This window comes from Patella vulgata, chromosome 4, assembly GCF_932274485.2.
Source record: "Patella vulgata chromosome 4, xgPatVulg1.2, whole genome shotgun sequence".
Classification (NCBI taxonomy): Eukaryota; Metazoa; Mollusca; class Gastropoda; family Patellidae; genus Patella; species Patella vulgata.
The window spans coordinates 68640003-68652592 of NC_065882.2; positions in this window are offsets into that span (position 1 = coordinate 68640003).

The following is a 12590-nucleotide window of genomic DNA, read 5'->3' on the forward strand; positions in this document are numbered from 1 at the left end:
AGAGTGGTAAATATGGGGGGGGGGGCAGAAATGGAGTTTAACGTCCACTCAACACAAATTAGTCATTTCGGGTCTAACACATGGTTCAATTTTATTTCGCTTGCGCGTAGGGGTCTTTAGCAGCGGGAGCACATGGGCCTGAGGGGCCCATGGCCCCGCTGTTTAGGGTGAGGGGGCGGTTCATGGCAAAAAAACAGAAAAAAATTCAAATTCCAGATGAAAATTTAACGGTAATCGACCTAGCGGTGCGATGACGGAGACGATTATGATTGTAATGTTCTGTGATTATGTCGAATTTGGAATTTGGAATTTCGAATTTCGAATCTAGTAATTAGGAACGGGTGTTTGTTTATCCGACCCAGGCATCCGATAGGTAAACTAGCACTAATTAGTTGTGTAAAATTATAATTTATTTAAATTCTAATTTGTTTAATTGAGGGGTGCTGCCAATTTGCTAATTTATTGGTAAGACATGAATATAGAAATTGGAATTTGGAATGAGCCTTCTGGGTTCGTAGGTACGTGCAGATACGTTCGGATATGTTTCGATACCATCAACAAGATTGCTAGGACTGATCTCAATACATGGTAAGACCTAAAAGGATCACCACGTTTACCCCACGACTAAAACCACGATTTCAACCACTGCCCGAATCGTGATAGTGGGAACATAACATAACCGAGGTAATTGCCGATTTATTTTACATTGTCCTAATTGAGTTCTGAATCACAAAAGGTGTTGATTTCCTTTTTGTTTGTCATGCACATATCACAACGAGACATCCTTTATTTGTGAATGTATTTGAGATATGGTGTACGTTCACTATGGATGTACATGTATATAAAGTTGTTAGTATTTTATCAACAATAATAACCTGTTACTTAGGTAAGTTATATTTATACAGAGTGTCATGCAAATTGTTACATGTAAAGCGGGGTAAGTATTCCCTCAAGATGAATGTGTTCGAGTTATTGACAATTTTGCGCGACGTATGCAAGTTTGCCCCCAACACCGCAGAGGCTATTTGCAGCATATATTATGGAAAGAACATGACTTTTATGCAAGGCGACCAAGACAACTGAAACTTTAGGGAATAATCGTACGCAGACTGAAGTTTAAGTTCAGCAAATTTTTTTGAAATTTGCTGGACCTTTGTAGGATTTAATAAAATTTTCATGGGTTCTGTTTGTTTGAGTTTTTTTTTATTTTTTATTTTTTTTAATTTTTTTTTTTTTTTTTTTGGGGGGGGGGGGGTGTACCTTTACATGTAAAATGAAATGAAATGAAATGGGGTTTAACGTATAAACTATAAACATAATATAACCTGTCCAACTAAGTTCTGTTGGATGGGAGGGACTCAAACCTTGACGTGCGATGGGTTCTTATCAGTCACTGATTTGGTGATATCATATTTGATCTCTCCCCAGCATGTCTATTTCGAAGAAGGAATGACGACCGACAGAGCAAATATATTATAATGTTATGATGCAATGCGACAAAGGGTGTTCCCAATAAACGAGAAGTTATATCAGGTGTTCTAGAAAGGGTATTATACTGTTATCGGAGCACGATATCCGATTACTACTTACAGTGAATTCGGATTATTGTTTGGTCTTAGAGGGTACTTGTTAGGATATAACTTTGGCGCAATGGCCACCAACAAAGTCGACTTATTTTGTTTATTATATAATTGCTTCTGCCCGAAGAACAAATAGCCAATACAATTCAGAGAAACTCTATCATCTTATATAAATTTGCTTTATTCAGAAAATGTGAACTTGTTTAACACTATTAGCCCTACATCATGCACGATGTTCCCATCTAATAATTTTTTTATATTTTTCCAAATACATGTAAATATATTTACAGTTATTGTATTTTATAAAATGTTTAACATGCCGAAAATTATGACATAAAATAAAGTCGTTCAGTCGGACGTCCTCATCCCTAGATAGAACCCTTGGTTATTAAACTGTCCTGTTAAGGCCTTCAGTGCTCAAGGGGCAGGCACTATTGGCTTTTCTAAAAAAGTAGTCATGGGGGTGGGGGTGCGGGGTTGGATGGCCGAATGTTAGCGCGTGCGCGTTATATCGTAAGGTCTGTTATTGAGTAACTGGCGTGGTTTTGATTCCCCGGTTGTGCCTGACAAGGAGTAGGGTCGCCTGTCCAACCTCCTGGCTTTTCTCCGGTTTCCTCTCACTGCTACGCGCAAGTGAATTATTGAAATGGAATTGAACCATATGTTAGTCCCGAAAAGTGTCGCGTGGACGTTACACCCCATTTCTCTCTCTCTCTCGAACGTCAGTTGCAGCTTTGTTTGAATTATATTCAACGATGGGCAACTGACAATGGATTTCGTTTTTCGAAATCCAAGACTGTCTGTATGCATTTTTGTCAAAGAAGAGGTTTACATCCTGATCCAGAGCTTACACTGGATGGCAATCCCATTCCAGTTGTATACGAAACGAAATTCTTAGGTTTGGTATTTGATAAGAAATTATCATTTATACCCCATATAAAGAGCCTTAAGAAGAAATGTCTGAAAGCCCTTAACATATTGAGAGTCCTGTCAAACACTGACTGGGGAGCAGACCGTAAGGTCTTGCTCAGAATATATCGAGCATTAATAAGATCCAAACTCGATTATGGGTGTATTGTGTATGGATCAGCCCGCGAGTCTTATCTTAAAGAGCTTGACACCATACACAACCAAGGACTTAGAATCAGTTTAGGAGCCTTTCGTACATCTCCAGTGCATAGTTTATACGTCGAGGCGCACGAGCCCTCATTGCACGACAGACGTGATAATCTAGCACTGCAGTATGCTACAAAAATTTCATCACTCCCTAATCATATTTCATATAACACCATCTTTAGACCCTACCACGAGCATTTATATATGCTTAAACCTAAAGTTATTCCATCATTTGGTATTCGCATACAACCCCTTTTGTCTGGAGCTGGAATCAGCCATGACAGTATTGCGAATACCCCTTTGTTTAGGACTCCACCGTGGGTTATATCTCCACCTAAGATCGATTTCGATCTAACACAACATAAAAAGAAAGATACTAGCTCCACGGTGTTTAAGTCTCTCTTTCGAGAGCTTAGGTCTAAATATGGTTATTATGCTCCTATTTATACAGATGGCTCGAAAGATGGTGATCGGATAGCTTCGGCTACTGTGACGCCATCTGAGACCATATCTGTGCGTCTTCCACCTGCAGCTTCTATTTTTACAGCTGAGCTTCAGGCTATTCTGCAGGCCCTGGAGTTCATTCAATCCTCACCTTTTTTAAAACATATCATCTTTACTGATTCTTTGTCCTCTCTCCAAGCAATAGATAATAAACAACTTGATCACCCATTAGTAGCAGACATTTATCGTCTGCTACTATCTTTCGAGAGTATCAGCAAGGATATTGTCCTTTGCTGGCTCCCCAGTCACATGGATATAAAAGGGAATGATCAAGCAGATTTGGCTGCCAAGTCTGCTTTAGATCTTCCCATATCTCAATTTTTAATACCTTTCAATGATTTAAAATTTTCTATAAATTCTTTTATATATGACCGCTGGCAACGGTCTTGGGATCTTGCAGACACAAATAAATTTCATCACATTAAACCTCTCATAGGAGACTGGCCAAACTCCTATAGAACCAACAGGAGGGATGAAGTTGTTTTGTGTCGCTCTCGTATTGGTCATACTTTTTTAACTCACATTTTCATTTTGAAGCGAGAGCCGCAGCCAGAATGTGTTCACTGTCATGTTCCTTTGACAGTTAAGCACATTTTGATTGAGTGCAATCATCTCAAGAATGTAAGATCAAACTATTACCGTTGCCATTCACTACATCAATTATTTGCTCAACCGGAGCTGTATGGAAAATTGTTAAACTTTTTAAAAGAGACAAACTTTTATTACAAATTTTAATTGTATATATATATCCGTATTTTTGTTTTTAATTATTTATATACATAAAGGACTTATATTTATTTATATTTATTTTTAACAACATTGTCTGTGATACTTGTTTTTATTTATGTATATAAATATATTTATGTGATATTGATTTAATTTGTCTCGTCAAAGTCACCATGTGTTTGGTACCATATAGCCCGGTTGGAGCTGACGTGCCATAAAACTCCATTTCATTTCATTTCATTTCTCTCTCTTTTCACCATATTTTACTAAGCCTAGTTATATTGCATAATAAAGGAAGAAAAAAGAAATGAAATAAAATATATTTTGAAGAAAAGTTTTGAGCTAAAATTAAATTTGAAAAATCCCCCCACCCCCTCTCTCCTCGCAACCCTGCCTTTACTCCCGGTTACTAAATCATCTAATTCGTCACGTTAAGCGATTTGATTAATACCAAACGACAAGGAAACGACGATTTATCTACGGAAGGATTAAACAAATATAAATAAATTCTTAAGATATCCAAATTAGGAATAAGTATCTCCTAATTAGGAATCGTGTCATCTAACTATCTCCTAATTATAACTTTTAAAATGCCTGGCTGCTCTCTTGTATTGGGGAATATCATGGTCTTTACTATTACTCCCGCATTGTAGAGCGTGTTTTTCTTTGTTCAATACAAATGACACTCAAAACGACTCGTGTACTGATTTTAATATGTTCATTGTGTCTTTTAGGAATTTTTCGGCAAATGACAATATCAATATTGACTGAAATGAACCCATATTGAATTCTAATTTGTGTTTTTAATTTCGAATATTATGGAAAATATTGAGTTAGAGGTTAGATTATGTGCACTCATCCCAAATAATGTAAGCATAATAAAAGTCCGGTAACTATATATTGTAAGTTACTGAAAAGGCAGCTAAGGTGCTGCCAGAAATTTATTTCGTAATACTGGCACATATCAGAGCAATTCATTCCTTGTCCATTAGAGGACGATTAAGTCTGGTAAGAGTTTTACCAAATTGTCAAAGGGGAATTATATCAGGCACTCTTACCGAATTCTGGAAGGACCTTGTCATGAAAGGCAGAGAAATAAAAGTACCTTATTTCATACAAGATTTCAAAAAGAAGTAGTGGAATGTTGGGGACAGAATATAATTGTTGTGTAGGAAGGAAGTCCATATTGACATTTAATGCTATCGAGAGTTTCTGTAAATTAGTGTGAACTATTCGAGTCCCTTGAATCTAAGGAATGTTGTATGGGAGTAACACTATGTTGTGGCGGTTGCCAAGGTGTGCGAAAAGATATTGAAATTACCATTGAAAGGTTGACTGAAATCTATCCTTACCCTGTACCCACCAATGAAACGTGCAATGCATTAAAGACATTTTTCAATGAACTAGAGGGGCATAAACTGTGCTTGTTTGAGATTTTGATCGGGTTCTGATATGATTATGGTTTCACAAATACTTTTGTCGATGACAGGATAGAAAGGTGACCCATCGCTCGCACATATGGTTTATCACTAAAGTTGTAAATTATTACACAATTGCATGGCAGTAATGTTTAAATAATGGACTTCAATTAAAATGGAAAAGTACTCTGCTGTGACAAGGACGACTATCAACCATGTTTTCCTTAATTTGAGCCAGAGTTAACAATAACAGACCCAATCTGTTTTACAGAGGATTACGAAAGTCCTCTAATATCTTTGTAATAGATGACTGCCTTCAACACGTGACGCCCCATCACGCGTCGTCAATCATTGGCTCAATGGCGCGAGCATTGTTTACATCAGACATTACTGCTTCGGACAGAATGGAGCCTTTTACTCTTTTTAATACCCATTTACATTAAATAGGAAATAATTTTACCTACAAATACTTCAAACGTCTTTATTTATTTTTCCAATACACCAAAAATGTTTTAGAATTTAATTTGTTGGAGGAAAAGAGTTAATAATTGGGACTCATTAAGTCGCATCGATGTCAATGATTATACAGGTCACAATTCTATGGAATACTGCTTATTACTGAGCGACGTTTCGACTAGGCTTCTCTAGTCATTATCAAGCAATGATAAAATATGAAAATATGACATATGAAAATATGTACATGTAGACAACAATACTTAATTAATGCTGACCAACCAGAGATACCCCTTAATTATCTGAATTATCTAAAGGGCATCTAATTTAATTAAGGATTATAAAGTTTAATGGTAATAACAACATTCAATAAGAATTACCTGAAACTTAACACAAATTGATTAATGAATAACTTGTTAGGGAGTATATACATTGATTTATTAGGTTTTAATAATGACAACTCAAAGAAGATGAAATTTGATAAAATGTTATCCACGACCACTTTCTCGGGGCGCCTTATTTTTCTGGGGGATCAATGTACCCCCTGCACCCCCGCTAGGTGCGGCCATGATAACTTGTTATGGAGTTTATACAATGATTTATTAGGTTTTAATAATAACAAAACGACCGAAGAATATGAAATTTGATAAAATGTTATCCACGACCACTTTATCAGAAATAAACACAAATGATTAATGAATAGCTTGTTGTGGAGTATTTACAATGATATGATCAGGTTTTAATAATCACAACACCCTAAAAAGAGATTTGATTGATATTTTAACGAAAAATGTTGATATATGCATGTAGATGTAAGTGATTCCACTAATATACGAAAAACCCTTAGAACAATGACTGCACAAATGATCAATGGTCCCCTGAAGGCCGACTATTTCACTTAGTGAGTAGTATTTTCATTGGATGCTATAGTGATTTGGAAAGACAGGATTTGAACTATTAAGTGCAATGCATTTCGATAACAGCAACCTTGAAAAGCAAAAATAGTAGCAAATTGATAAATATCATTTTTTTTACAAATTATAGTAATTATTACAAACTTTGATTATTACTAGAATATTGTTAAGTAGTGATTAAATAAAAATTATTATGCTTAGTCTATGATTATTTTATAAGAGTATCATACGCCCTGGAGAGGAACAATCCTTGATCTGTGCAGTTCATCGTTGGCTTGTGTCGTCGAATTTGAATGGTTTCATGCAATCGGCGCGCCCTCTTGTTGCTTATATTCTAGCATAGTGGTTTAACATTAGACCAATGGACTCTGTCGCTGGGGTTGGAGTTCAAATGTTCAGCTACAGCTGAGTTGTTGGTTGTTGCCTTCGACTTGTGGTCATCTATCCTTTTATTTAATGGGCGTTTTGTCTAACCCACGTATGTGCTTCCACAATTGCACTCTATTTGATAAACACGTCCCTTTGGTTGCGGTGTTCGATTTAGTTTAGTGCTGTTACTGTTTGTGAAAAGTACAACTATTTCTGGTTATTGCATTAGTAGTCGTTTGATTTGGTAGGAGACTTTGCCGTTGAAAGGAAGGAAGATTCTGACTGGTTCAGTCGGGGATTTGGGTTTAGCTGCACTAGCCGACAGGGTCTTTCTTACTAATGATGTTTGTCACAAACTTCTTTATCTCTGGATATACGTTGAAATTTGTGAAGACATGTTTCAGATATTCAATGTCCATGGAGAGGCTCTCAAGATCACATGCCTTTTTCGCACGTTTCACCAGAGTTGAAATTGTGGCCAATTTAACGCTATCCGGGTGATTGGATTTGAAGTGAATATATTGGTTGGTGTGGGTTGGTTTCCTGTAGACACTAGTACGGATTGTGTTGTTGGTTCTGGATACACAGACATCGAGGAAAGGTAGTTGATTATCATGTTCGGTTTCCATTGTGAATTTAATACGTGGGTGTTGCCTGTTGAGGTGTTGTAACAGTGATTCTGGATCATCCTGTTGTTTGATAATAATAAAGGTGTCATCCACTCGTCTGAAAAAAACATGTTGGGGTTAAGGTGGACGTTTGAAGCGCCCTTTCTTCTAAATCAATTAAAAATATTTCTGAAATTAAGGGAGAGAGTGGGCTTCCCATGGGCAATCCATTGGTCTGTTCGTAAAAGTCGTCACCCCAGGAGAAATATGTTGAATTGGTGCATTGTTTCAACAGGAGTATGATGTTGTCTGTTGATAGGGAGGTTATAGAATTTAATTTGTCGGAGGAAAAAAGTTAATATTTGGGACTCATTAAGTCGCATCAATGTCATCCCTATCAGTGATTGTAGCGGCCCAGCGAATATTCACTGCTGATCAGTGTGTAACAGACCTTGTCGACATAGCATGTTGGAAGGAATCACCACACCTTTGTGTTTCCGTTAAGGATACATTACACAAGAGCTAAAGTTTCCCATGGCAGATCTTTATTAAGGCCTCTATTGTTACATAAATGATTAATTGGACATTTATTCACATTACAAGCCAATTAACTGGGTTACATAACAACTCTTCCAGATCCTAGTGTAGTAAAGACAAGGAAAACGAAATTTTGAACTATAAAAAACGAAACGAAATAGGATGTGTGTTTTAAATTGTTTCTTAATTAGAATGTCACATATGAATTGTCTAGTCTAGGGAAGATTTCCCTAGGGAAGACTTCCTATTGTACATTTGCTATTAATGTAATAAAAATGTTTGCTGAATATGTCCATTTGCAGTTTAGTCTATTTATGAAAAAAGGGGGTTACACTCTAAAAAATGGCAAGACAAGTATTTTTTAAAATGATTTTTGGTAGCGGTGGGTGTACTGAAAGACAATATAAAAGTTTACCCAAATTCGAGTAAGGAAAATTCCCAAATTTATAAAGGGGAATAATCTTGCTTGCATTGTTTTATCATAACATAGCTATTTTGGTCTTAATGTTTTTGGTGTCATTCTTTCATTTGAAGATCTACCCAGTGGTGTTAACTTGACCTCTATACCATTTCAATTTTGTGGACACCTCTACTCCCACAGCCTGCGACAAGAACTAAAATTTACGAATAGTCTCAACACTGCACCGCATCACCCATCATAATTTAGCAAACATGGTATCTGAACTAAGGTTTTTTGGTCAATATTTCATTTGATGGTCATTTCGGAATTAACATATTGTTTAATTTTTATATCAAGAATTAGCTATCCCATCGGGATCTTTAGCAATGGGAGGAAACCGGAGGACCCGGGGAAAACCCACAAGGTTGGACAGGTGAACCTACTCCTTGTCACGTATGCTTGACTCAATGACAGACCTCATGATGCTACGCGCACGCGTTAGCCATTCGGCCACCAACCTCGACCTTACTTCAGATACCAAAGGTGATATATTATCAGGAAATTTGGGTTCTCGGTCGTAGATTGTTGGGGTTCAAGCATTGTCCAGATCAAAAGAAAACTGTTAGCTACTTGAAGCTGTTATAGATACCGTCAGTGGTGACTGTTTTTTTGCCGCACAGAAATGAAATGGGTTTTAACGTCCTACTTTTCTGCGTCGACCGGGATAATGAAGACGGACACACGTCATGCAGTGTGTTATCGAGAAAAATTGTTCCCGGACTAGGGTTCTTTTACGTTCTCCAGCGGTACACGGGACCTTGTTTTTTCGCCCCCATCCGAACGACGTGAAACTGTTCCTTATCAGTGTCTAACACAACAAGTACTATTCTTATATAGTTATATTATTAAATGAATGGTGAGATATATATATATTATTTATATTTACAGCTTTAGATGTATGTAGAGATAACTCCAATGATTGTCAATCATGTGTTAATACAAGTTATCCAGTTCCATTACCATACAGAGAGACATGTATGAAATCATGTGGTGTTTGTAAAGGTAATAACGATATCTATTAATTGCAATACAATACAATACTATTATGTATGGTAACTATTATGCAAGAGCTAAATCTGCCTATAGCACGTCTTTCTTTAGGCCTGAAATATTATATAAACTATTAATTAGACACTTATTAACATGACAAGACCATAATCAGCTCTCAATGTCATCTTATGTGTCCGATTTTCATTGGATTTGAATCCGATCTGCTGTTCAACGTCCGTTGATGATTAAACACAAAAGTGGATAATCGAGACTTAGTTAATTATCGTGACAGCGGTAACAATGACAACCGAAGCTATATAGTGATTTTAAAATAAGTTTTTTTTCGGCTTAGAGTGAAGCAATTTGACTGAAATGTTCAGCATATTCCATTTACATCAGCTAGTTTTAACTATTATAGATAGAACTACCAGCTCTTTATTTAATCTTCCATAATGTATCTTTAAGTAGCTATATTAATTTTTTTCCTTAATATGATCTTGTAGAAGGCACAGTTATTGAATTATCCAGCCAACAATAGAATACATCTGTATTTATTCTACTCCTTGTACTTGAATAATCCGAAATTAAATATATTGAATAAGTTATGTTAAATGCACCAGTCATTCATTTCAGAGATAAATGTAGCTTATCGGAAATCAACCAATCAGAGTTTGGCAATAAATCCATATGGTTCTTCAGACAAAGCTGTAGATGGTAATACTAATGGTACATTTAATACAGGCCAGTCATGTACTCATACAGTTATGGGTAGTCCTGGTTTGTGGTGTGTTGCTCTAGACCAGATATACAATATTAGTCGTATATTGCTTTATAATCGAGATGGTGGTAATTATAAAATTCACCTATTATAACCCAACATATTGTAGATTATGTACTTATACAAATCGAGATTCATCTAGTTCAGGCTGATATACTTACAGGTGTGCTCGTGTGATATTTACCAGCGACTGCCAGGCAGGATACGCCCACAATTTGCAAGAGATGGATAGAGAACACGCTAAAAACAAACGCGATTTTTTGTACAATCAGGGGCAATAATCCAGAAAGTTATGGCCTGAAATGTGCAAATATCAAAAGGGACTGAGATCTTTGGGATATAAAGATATGTTTTAAGTTTCATCAAAACCGGATAAAAATCGTGACCTCTAATAGGTCCACAACCTTTGTATTGCACACGTCTACACAATTTGCGTACAAAGAGCGGCCAGTTTGTCGGGCAGTTTCATTTCGATTTTCTCGAAATTCGAATTCAACCTTTATTATGGTGGAATAGTCATGTATTTAAACGGTTTTTAAAATGGTGAATCCGCAAGCTAAAAATGCGATTTTTCGAACAATCAGGAGCCATAATCCAGGAAGTTAAGTTCGGCAATCCGCGATTATCAAAAGGAACCAAGATCTTAGCGTGTAATGGTGATATATTCACAGGTTTTTTTTTTTAAAATCGAATAAAAATTGTGACCTCTATAGGGACCACAAGCTAAAAACGTGATTTTTTTGTTCAATCAAGGGCCATAATTCAGGAAGTTACGATCCGATATGCGCGAATATCAACAGGAACCAATAAATTTGGGTTATAAACATGTATTTCAAGTTTCATTGAAATCGGATCAAAATAATTGTGACCTCTAGAGGGACCACAACATTGATTAACCAGATGTTTACACTATTTGCGTACGAGGAGCTGCCATTTTGTCCGGCAGTTTTGGCCCGATTTTTACGAAATTCGAACTCAACAGACATTACGGTGTAACGGTGATATATTCGAACGTTTTTTTTAAATCGGATAATGTTTGTGACCTCTAGAGGGATCACAAGCTAAAAATGCAATTTTTCGTACAATCAGAGGCCATAATTCAGGAAGTTACTATCCGATAAGCGCGAATATTGAAAGGAACCGAGATCTTTGGGTTAACTTGCATTTCAAGTTTCATCAAAATTGGATCAAAATTGTGGCCTCTAGAGGGTCCAAAACTTTGATATGCCAGATGTTACACTATTTGCGTACGAGGGGCGATCATTTTGTCCGGCAGTTTTGGTCCGATTTTCATGAAATTCAAACTCAGACAACATTACGGTGTAACGGTGATATATTCGAACTTTTTATGTTTTAAATCGGATAATAATTATGACCTCTAGAGGGACCTGAAGCTAAAAACGCGATTTTTCGTACAATCAGGGGCCATAATTCAGGAAGTTACGATTCGATATGTGCGAAAATCGAAAGAAACCAAGATATTTGGGTTATAAACGTTCTTGTCAAGTTTCAGCAAAATCAGACAAAAATTGTGACCTCCAGAGGGTCCACAACCCTGATACACAATATTTTGACACTATTTGCGAACGAGGGGCGGTCATTTTGTCCGTCAGTTTCGGTCCGATTTCTACGAAATTCGAACTGAACCGTCCTTAGTGTGTAACGGTGATATATTCAAACGTTTTTTTTTAAAAATCGGTTAAAAATTGTGACCTCTATAGGGTCCACAAGCTAAAAACGCGATTTTTCGTACAATCAGGCGCCATAATGCAGGTAGTTATGGTCCAATATGTGCAAATATCGAAAGGGACCGGGATCTGTGGGTTATAAACATATATTTCAAGTTTAAACCAAATCGGAAAAAGATTGTGACCTCTACAGTGTTCACAAGCTAAAAACGTGATTTTTCGTACAATCAGGGACCATAACCCATGAGCTTACAGTCCGATACATGCCAATATCGCAAGGAACTGAGGTCGTAGGGTGATAAAACTATATTTCAAGTTTCATTGAAATCGGATAAAAATAGTGACATGTTGAGTGTTCACAAACAATTGTGAACGGACGGACGTTCGGACGTACGGACGCATGGACGGACAGGGGCGACGACAATATACGTACACATGAAAATATTATA